Source organism: Equus przewalskii, chromosome 15, assembly GCF_037783145.1.
Source record: "Equus przewalskii isolate Varuska chromosome 15, EquPr2, whole genome shotgun sequence".
NCBI classification, from domain to species: domain Eukaryota; kingdom Metazoa; phylum Chordata; class Mammalia; order Perissodactyla; family Equidae; genus Equus; species Equus przewalskii.
The window spans coordinates 68,928,149-68,938,519 of NC_091845.1; the positions used below are offsets into that span (position 1 = coordinate 68,928,149).

Sequence of the window (10,371 nt, forward strand, 5' to 3'; positions counted from 1 at the left end):
CTGAGTAAATTTAAAGATCTAATTAGCTTTATTCAACAATTCATGAATCAGGCAGCATCCCATCTAGCAAATAAAAAGGAGCTCAGAGGAGATGTACAAGATAGAAGATTTTTATAGGCAAAAGGAGGCAGGACAAGGAAGTTATTAGTGTTACCAATTTCACCCCACTCTGTTGGGACTCCAACCCACACTCGGAGCTCAGAGAAGGGGTCCACGGGTGGGCCTCATACCCACAATCCATCCCTTCCCCAAGAGGGTTCTTTCCTGTTCCGTGTCATGGATTTGAAACAAAACCAAAGCTGAGCGTTCAACAGCACAAGCTTTATTCAATGGCCAAAGAATGGAGAAGCAGAAGCTAAGTTCACAAATCAATTTCTCAGCTCTTGGGGCAATTAAGCTATTGTTATAAGGGGTCAAGGCAGTGAAGGGGAGGAATATTCATAGTTATTCAGAGAAAGGGGCAGGCCTGTCTGGGAAATAGGGTACCACCTCTTTTCTTTCCTTATTTGGTCTGGTGTTTCCTGTCACGGCCACAGTAGGTGTGTTATTTAGTATGGTAATATATTACGATGAACATATAATGAGCTGCAGGGTCTATGTCAGATTAAGTTGGACCACCATGTTGCCTCCAACCAGTTTAAACTGGTCCTGACCACAGGTCTCAGCCATCTTCTCCTTCTTCCCTTTGTGGTTTCCTGTAAGCCAAAGGTAATATGTTAGGCTTGTTCTGAGCAGGTTGTGGTTAATATCTTATGGGGCCAAAAGCCATGGTAACATTACCAAAGAGTGGTTTATTTCAGGCAGAGTCACCTTACCTTGGGGGACAGTGGAGGTCTATCAGGCAGATTTCCTTATTAGTGTTGACCAGGAAATTCCAGACTGACTGGTTAAAGGTCACATTCCTGGGAGAGGTTGAGACTGCAATTAGGTTAGGTATTCAGTCTTCATTTGCTGATGTGGGGCCTAGCACAAGTGACTCCATTTTGGGCCTGTTGTTTCTTTCTTTTTTTTCCCCAAAGATTGGCACCTGAGCTAACGTCTGTTGCCAATCTTCTTTTTATTCTTCTTCTTCTCCCCAAAGCCCCCCATCACATAGTTGTATATTCTTGTTGTAGGTCCTTCTGGTTGTGCTATGAGGGATGCTGCCTCAACATGGCCTGATGAGCAGTGCCATGTCTGCACCCAGGATCTGAACCAGTGAAACTTAACCATGTGGCCACAGGGCCAGCCCCTGTTGTCTCTTTCCTAACAGGGGAAACTAGTGGAAAATAAGAGTTTATTCAAGTAGGTTTGTTTGTACAGATCAATCTTGGCATTGACACCCCATCTCCAGTGATAATAATGTTCTCCTCTTCCAGTCCAGGGAAGGTACTTTTCTCATGGGAAATTTATGCTTTTAGGTAGAAAGGGGAAAGGCAGAGAGCTCTTCCAGCATCTGCTGTTTCTTAACTTTCAGCTCAGAATAATCCTTATGGTAAAGTGGCATATTTTGGGGTGGCATATTCTGATCTCCTACAATGTCTAGGAAGATGGGTGCAGACTGAAAACATCTTATCCTCCTGCGATTTGTGCTGTACACCATATCAGGCTTAAAAGAAAGGAAGGCTAGGAGGAAACAGCATTTTGGATCACAGCTCCATGCTGTATAAAAGAAACTCACTCATGTTTACCTTTCATTTGGTTTACTGAGAATGGCGGCACAAGATTTAAGATGAGTAGAAGAAAATACCTTTTAATATTACCATTGGGAAAACGCTTTCTCCTTCAGCCATACTCTGTTAATTTTGGGCAACTCCAACCATGGGTATGAATCACTAACCAAATTGCAAGATGCTGAGTGGAAATTGGCTGAGGAATTAGAGAACTAGGAAGTTGCTTGTTATGAAACAGTCACAGGTATGAGGGAACAAAGGGACCCTGCTAGCTTGCTGCGTTGTAAAAAATATATATATTTCACAAATGCCAATTGACCTTTCTGCTTTCTATTTATGTAGAGGAAATGCCACTAGCTATTTTGGGTGATGCGGAGATAAGGCACACAAAGAAGAGTGATGGAAGTTAATTATTTAATGTATTTGGGGCTGAGGCTGGAGCAGAAGCTCTAGGTCTCTTATGAAAGAGTCCAGCCTCACAGCGGGCTTGGGATAAAGGAGGCTGGCACGATTAAACAGCACCTCAAGGGGGAAACCTTTCACTCCTCTTTCTACATGATGAGATTGCTAACCAATATGTCAGAAGGGAATGGGGCCAGGCCGCCACAATGATAAAAGAACAAAAATGAAAAATGAGGCAAAGAGAAGGAGAAGGGGATGTGCGAGAGACAGACAGACAGACAGACAGGGAGCAGGGGACAGGAGAGACGGGCGGGGGGAACCACAGTCAAGAATGTTTTAAAATGATCTGCCACAACCCATATAAGGGAAAAATATTGAACTTCATACCAGCTGACTTGGACTCTAGACCCACTCTTGCCATTTACTGTGTGATCCAGGGCAAGTCATTTTCTCTGCATCTTTGTTTCCTGCCTATGTCTAAAGATTGTTGTAAAGAACAGGTAAGATAATGTAACAGGTTGAATCGCATGAAATTGCCAATGGGGTTCAGCATAATGTGTGGAAGTGCTTTCAATGCTGTAAGGTGCTCTTGACTTTGGAGAAAATCATTAACTTATTGTCAGGCTGCCTGATCTCCCATCATTGGAGGTTCATTTTTGAAGGCTTCTTTAGGCTTCTGAGACTCTACTACCACCACGCACATGCACTCCAAAAGTAAACACTTTTAGCCATTTTCAGCTAGCACTTGACTAGAAATTCGCTGATAGTCGGCTAAGAGCTAAGAGGCCACAAAGAAAGCAGCTCTGAAAAGGCAAACGAGTGGGCTCTGAGGTCCAGTGTGGCTTCTGTCCAACGCCTCAGCCCATCTTACATTTCATTGACCTGCCTGTGTGACCCCAAAGTAAGCAGCATCCCCAGTACCCTAGGATGCTCAATTCTTCCCAACTTCAGAGAGAAATTCAGAAATGTGGTCTGACAAATATACATTATAAAATAATATATTCATAAATATTCATTAGGAGAACCAGAGTCATTAAAATTTATGCAGAATCGAAATCTTGACTGCAACAGGAATGTTTTCAAATTAGATTTGTGGGTTCAGTTTGGGAGACAATCTTTCAGCAGCTAGAAATTTTTTTCTTTCCAAAATATTGTGGCTTTTTCCTGATCTGAAAGATTGAATTTTGGGTTCCAATTCACCCCTCCCTGGACCCCTGTTCCCATGTAACTTTGCGGTTCTTCCCACCCCCTTGGGAGGAGGATATTTCCCTACCCTTTGATTCTGAGTTTGGCCACAGGACTTGTATTGGCTGAGTGGTCACTCAGGAGTGGGAAGCCTGTAGGTGCAGTCGGACATGTTCTCTGCCACCTCTGCCCTCGCCAGCTGGCCCATCAGTCCCGGGCGGGGCAGGGTGAGAGATATGGAGCAGAGCCACCCCGCGAACCCACAGGAGTGATGCAGTCATCCCAGCCACTGCGGAATAAAGCAGAGCCACTGCAGGCCATCTGCAACCCCCGGAGCCAGAAGCAAATGTTAATTGCTGGATGCTGCTCAGGTTTCGTGGTTGCTTATTATGAGGCGTTATTATGGCAATAAGCGAACCAATATACCTTTCTTCTCCTGACTTCACTCTCTTTCTACATCTTCTTTTAACAATTTTTATCAAATCCTCGGACTCTGTTCTTTTTGGCATTGATTTTCATAAATATGGGGGTGGGGAAATTCACTTCTGATTAAATGATTATGTGGATTCTCAGAAAAAATGTGGATACCCTTTTTTCAAAATGGCTCAGGTGAACCACGAACTCTGTCCTTCCTGGCTTTCAGCGTGTTTCCAGGCAACGCCGCACAGGAGCATGGAGCCTACAGAGACCATCTCTTCTGCAGACGTGGTCTAATTCGCCTTTGGATTTTAGCTCAACATGTATTGAGTTCCCATCCCGTATCAGGCACCAAGTTTAGGCACGCAATTTTGAACGATCCATCAGGCAATAGCAACAACCTAAGTGTCTGTTGACGGATGAGTGAGTAAAGGATATGTGATATATTTACAAGATACACAACAGAATATTATTCAGCCTTTAAAAAGAAGGAAATCTTGCCATTTGCAACAACGTGGGTGAACCTGAAAGACATTATGCGAAATGAAGTAAGTCAGACACAGAAAGACAAACACTGCATGACCTCACTGACCTGTGGAATCTTAAAAAGCTGAACTCATAAAAGCAGAGAGTACAGCAGTGGTTGCCAGGGGCTGGGGGTGGGAGAAATAGGGAGATGTTGGTCAAAGGGTACAAAGTTTACTTCTACAGGATGAATAAGTTCTGGTGATCTAATGTATAGCATGGTGGCTGTAGTTAATAGTAATAATGTCTTATTGTATACTTGAAATTTGCTAAGAAAGTAGATCTTAAGTGTTCTCATCAGACACATAAAAAATGGTAACTATGTGAGGTGATGGATATGTTAATTAGCTTGATTGTAGTAATCCTTTCACAATGTGTGTATATATATATCAAAACATGTTGTACACCTAAGTATATACAACTTTTATTTGTCAATTATACCTTAATAAAGCTGGACAAAAAAATTCACCAGGCAGTAAGAGAGAGGAAAAGATCTTGTAGGCATAAAGAACTCAAAGAATGATGACACAGCCTTGTGGATTCTGGAAATTTGAAATCTTACTGTGCTGGTGGTACGTAAAGTGTGTGAGTGTCTATGTCGGTTTGAGAGGAAGGTGTGGTAGCCAGCCTCCAAGATGGCCCCCAATGATCCTCACCTCTGGTATTCCTGCTCTGTGTAGTTCCCTCTCACATTGCATCGGGGTTGGGGGGGGGGGGCCTGTGTGACCAATAGAATACTGTAGAGGTGGTCATGTATGACTTCTGAGACTAGGTCATAAAAGACATGGATTCCATCTTGCTTTCTCTTGGATCACTCACTCTGAAGGAAGCTGGCCACCATGTCATAAGGACACTCAAACAACCCTATGGAGAGATTTACATGGCATGAAACAGGTTTATGCCAACAGCCAGGACTAACTTCCAGCCATGTCAGTGAGCCACCTGGGAAGCAAATTCTCCAGCCCTAGTCAAGCCTTCATTCGACTGCAGCCTTTGCTGACATATGGACTAAAACCTCATGAGAAACCTTGGGCCAGAACCATCCAGCTAAGCCATTCCTTAATTTCTGATCCACAGACACTGAGAAATAAGAAGTGTTATTGTTGTATTAAGCCACTACAGTTTACAATATGTTTTGGCAGCAGATCACTAAAGCAGAAGTCAAAGCTCAGATCTGAGCTGCTGAGTTGGCCCTGCTGTATCCTGCAGCAGGAGTAGCCCCTGAAGAGGTATCGACAGTGCATGACTTCTAGGGGTATCAGGAAACTGTGTGGAGGGCAGGTTTGAAGAGGGTGAGACTGGAGGCAGTGAGGAGGAGAAGTCCTGGTGAGAAAAGATGAAGGCCTGACTTTCACCTGATGAAGTCAGGGCACTGAGAGGGGAGATGATGAGAGGGAAGCGAGAGAAGTGAGGACTGACTGGGTTGGGGTGAAAGAGTTGTCTGGGAGGACTCCTAGGTTTCCAGCATGGGTGACTGGACAGGCAGTGGGACATTCACAGAGCTGGGGACACAAGAGATGCAGATGAGGTGGAGAAATACTGAGTTTGTTCCTGGGGGTGGTGGGGTTGAGGGGCTTGTGGGGCATTCAGGGGAAGGGGTCCAGGCATGAAGCTGGAGGTGTCTGAAAAGTTCTGTCTTTATGGTGAAATGGATCCACCTAAAGAGCTCCAGACAGCTTGGCGGTGGGTATTTTTGATGCTGGACCTGCACAGAACCAAGAACAGGTCTGGCTTATATGGAATGCCGCCTCCTTTAAGGCTGCTGGATATGACCAGGTATGTGAATGCCTAAAAATAATAATAATAACAACAGCATCTAGCCCTTTCTCTGCTGGTGGCACCTTCTACCCGCTCCCCATTGTCTATTCTTCAAAATGAGCAGATTTCAACCTTTGCATTTCAAACACCTGGAAAAGCTTATGGGGATTAAGTGGAATGATTGAAAACTTCCTGGCAGATGGTAGATGTTAGACGCAGTCTTCTTTCTGCCTAAAAAGTGAGCCTGGACCCCTACCTGCCTCTCCCTCTCCTGTCTGTGAAAAGGTTTGCGAAATGCAAAGCTTTATTCAAATGTAAATTATAACCTTTACCTTTAACTTCATAAGAAGTCAAAGATCTTTTTATTTTCAACTTTTTACTATGGAAAACATCAAACTATATAAAATAAAGAGAATAATATAATAAGCTCTTGTTATGGAACCATTACTCAGCTTCAAAAATGATCAATTCATGGCTAATCTTATTTTATTTATACTCTCACCCACTATCTTTTTCTGGATTATTTTTATCATATCATTCATAAATATTTCAGCATGCATCTCTAAAAGATAAAGAAAAATTTTTAAAAAGCCACAACACTATTCTTAAACTTAAAAATTTATCAATAATTTCTATATATCAAATATCCAGTCTGTATTCATATTACCCCACGATCTAACCTCTTTGAGTTTGTTCTTCAAATTAGGATCCAAATAAAGCACAGCTGCTTCAAATGATCTGTCTCCTCTAGCGCCTTCCATGTAGAGATTCTGCCTCCATCTCTTTTTCCTCTTGAAATTCACTTATTGAAGAAACCAGGGCATTTGTCTTATAGAGTTTCCTTCAGTCTAGCTTTTACTGATTGCATCTTCCTGGTTTTTTAAAAACAAACTTTATTTTTTAAAAGTTTTAGATTACAGAAAAAATTGGGAAGATAGTACAGACGGTGCCCATTTGGTCCACCCACTTTCCCCTATTATTAATCTATTATTATTCTTACATTAGTATGGTATATTTGTTACAATAATGGGCCAATATCAATATGTTATTATTAATCAAAGTCCATATTTTATTCAGATTTCCTTATTTTTATCTAATGTCCTTTTTCTGATCCAGGATCCCACCTAGGATACCCCATTACATTTAGTCATCATGACTCAGGGTCCTCTTTCTTGTGACAGTTTCTCAGACTCTCCTCATATCTGATGACCTTAACAGTTTGGAGGCGTGCTGGGCAGGTATTTTGTAGACCGCCCCTCCACTGAGATTTGTTTAATGCTTTTCTCATGATTAGACCAAGGTTAGGTCATTTTGGGAGGAAGACCACTGACATTAAGTACCATATTCATCACATCACGTCAAGGGTGCATACTAGCAACATGACTTAGCACAGTTGATGTTGACCTTGACCACATGGCTAAGGTGTCAGATTTCTTCACAAAGTTACACAGCTGACCCCCTCCCCCATCTTTCCATACTGTCCTCTTGGGAAGGAAGCCGCTGTCCACAGCCCTTGCTGAAGGAGTGGGCAGTTATGTGCCACCTCTTTGAGGGCAGACTATCTACTTTATTTCAAATGCCTCTGCTGGGAGATTTGTCTCTTCCCCCTCACTTATTTACTTATTCATTATTTCTATCAGTATGGACCTGTAGTATGTTTTCTAGACTTTGGGTTATAATCCAATACTGCTTTATTTTGTTGCTCACATTGTTTCAGCTTTGGCTATTGCGAACTCTGTCAGTTGGCTCCTGTGTCCCTGTCCCTTTGACCTACTCCCATCAATATTGGTTTTTTTCCTTTTCATTTAAAAAAATTTAGGAGGGTGCATTTCCTTGCTTTCTGGCATCACAAGATGCTCCAGGCTCATCTTGTATCCATCATGTATATTTCCTGCCCCAGTGCTAGAATCAGCCATTTCTCCAAGGAGTCCTTGGTTCCTTTACTGGAAAATTGTATTAGAAATCAAGATCTGGGCACTACGTGTGCTTGTTGCTACTGCGGCATCATTGCTTTTAGGCCCTCAGCTGACAGAGCAAGGAAATATATGTGTACACTAAGCCTTCTGTATACACATATCTGTAAATATTTCTATATGTAACCATCTATATCTAATTAAGCTAAACACAAATTTATACTGATGTTTCCAACTCTAATCCACTACCAAATGGATCATTCTAAATTCTTCCTGATAATTAAAAAAGATGTTGTTTTGTATTTCTTATAAAACGGTAGTTAGACCCAGATTCAAATTCATTTTCTTTGGCAAGAATATTTCATAGGGGATGGTGTATTCTTCCCTCATGAACTGTAAAGTATCTGGTTATCTTTTAGTGATGTTAGGAGCCACTGATGATGATTCCTTAGGATCTAGCAAGTCTTTAAAGTTTAAAAAATAGTGAAATTTTGATTGGCTCCATCTTTCTTCTTTGATTAACTGGAATACTCTGTAGAAAGGGAAACTTCCCTTCATCAACTATTTGGTAGCCCTGAGGCAGGGGCCATATACAAAAGACAGGAGAATGGCTCGATTCTTTGCCTCAGTATTTTCAAAAAATGAATTCATTCCCTAGCATCCTCTGAGGCTGACCACAGAGTTACTTTCAGTTTTGAAAACTGTTATGAACTTGGAGTAGCTCTTGAGGCACATGGCATCACTCACTCGTCACCTCCAGCCTTGATCCTGGGCCATCTGCCTCAGGGTGGTGGGATGATGGGGTAGGAGGTGCAAAGAGGCTGGGTTCCTCCAGCAGAGGCAAAGAGCAGTTTGGAAAGGGATGGTAAGGTTGTGGTCTTGAGGGCTTCCGTATTCATTCATCCTGAAAAAGCTCTGGTCTCCAAAGTCATTAATTCTTGTATAGCTGTTGCCTTGGTTTCATAGAGTTCTTCACGTTGCATTAGAAATAGCTGAATCTAACTTCAAAAGCTTCTTCAAGCAACCAGGAAAGAAAAATACAACAGCCTGAAGCTCCAGAAAGCACACCTTTGACCCTAAATCCTTCAAAGAAGCCCATCTAGGAGAGAAACCAAGTCACCTTTGGAATGTTAGGGTGAGGGTTAGGGCACTGGTTCTCAACCCTGGTTGCTTATCAGAGTCACTTGAAACATTTAAAAACCACCTATGCCTCAGCATCACTGCCGGAGATTCTGATTCAATTGGTTTGGGTGGGCCTCTGGAATTGGTAGTTTTATGACCTTTTTGCAAGGTGATTCCAATGTTTAACCTGAGCCATTTCCAAGCCTCCAGAACTCTAACAGGCTCATGAGTTGTGTCACATTTATGGTATCATCACCTTGATCCAGCTGCCTGATGTCAGTAGATGCCATCTCTGCCATGTTACTCAGAAGACTAAGCTAGGAAGGATGATGCCAGGGACGTCTCACTCCCCTTGGGATGCTGAGGCCTGAGGAGTGTGGCTGAGTTCCAAATCGCAGGTCTCTATCACGGCCTTCTATCCCCACCCTGAACTCCAAGGATGGCTACATTTACTCTGTGCTCGGCACGCTCTAAGTGCTTTAAACCTCTCAATATGACTCTCAGTGTGAGGCAGTCTACACAGAGTGCAGAGCCTGAGAAAAGATGGGGAAAACTTGGTCTGGGGTGAAGGATCTTGAATCCTATTCCTCCACCTCCCTTCACAGCTCAGTGGTCTGAGAGCGTGTGAAGGAAAAGTCTAGAAAGCCTTAAGCACTTCTTTTACCTCTGACCCTCCTCAGTCTCCTTTCTGTGCCCGCAGAGTTTCACTTACAGCTCTTTCCTCACTTAGCCCTTGCCCCTCAACTCTCGTCGGTCATACCTATCCTATGATCACACCTATCCTATCCGTTGCCTATCGCCATCTCCAATTCCTAGCTAAAACTACACTTATCATTGACCACCCACCTCCTACGATGCCCATCTCAGAAAATGACACAGCCATCCACCCAGACCAGAAACTCTGACCTTATCCTAGCACAATTCTCCCCCAACAGTCAGCCAGCATTGAGTCCCCTCAATTCCACCACTGGGGATAGCTGTTAAACAGGTCGATCCTCTCCATTCACCATGGCTCGAGGACAGGCCACGGCTCTGAAGCCAACTCTGCCTCGTTTCCTTTCTAACCCTCACCTCAGCCTCCGTGCCTCGTGTACCAGCCAGACCAAACCAGACGTAGTTCCCTGAACGCTCCATGTGGTTCCTTCGGCTCCCAGGACTCATCCCTAATTAAATCCCGCTCAAGCTATAAACCCTTAGGTGCGTCCCAGCTCTCCCACCAGCTCGGGAAGTCCTACCGGGAACAGACTGTGACATAAGCATTTTCGACCTGCTTCCCTCCGGGTCCAGGGCGCTCGCCCCACCTTCAGCCCCGCCCCGGCCCGAGGCCCAACCCGGAGGAAGCTTTCTGCCTCCACTAGCGTCCCACGGCCATTCACACGGGCTGCAAGCCCCGCCCT

At 43.6% G+C, this 10,371-nt stretch overlaps 1 long non-coding RNA gene across 1 annotated transcript; it reads right to left on the reverse strand.

The window, feature by feature from the left end:
- Positions 1-300: 300 nt before the first annotated feature.
- LOC139075997 (uncharacterized) lies at positions 301-10,295 on the reverse strand. The gene is made up of 3 exons (XR_011527156.1): positions 10,210-10,295; positions 816-902; positions 301-695 (listed from the first exon to the last, which is right to left on the reverse strand). It is a non-coding gene; the product is annotated as an uncharacterized lncRNA (long non-coding RNA).
- Between the last annotated feature and the right edge of the window lie 76 nt (positions 10,296-10,371).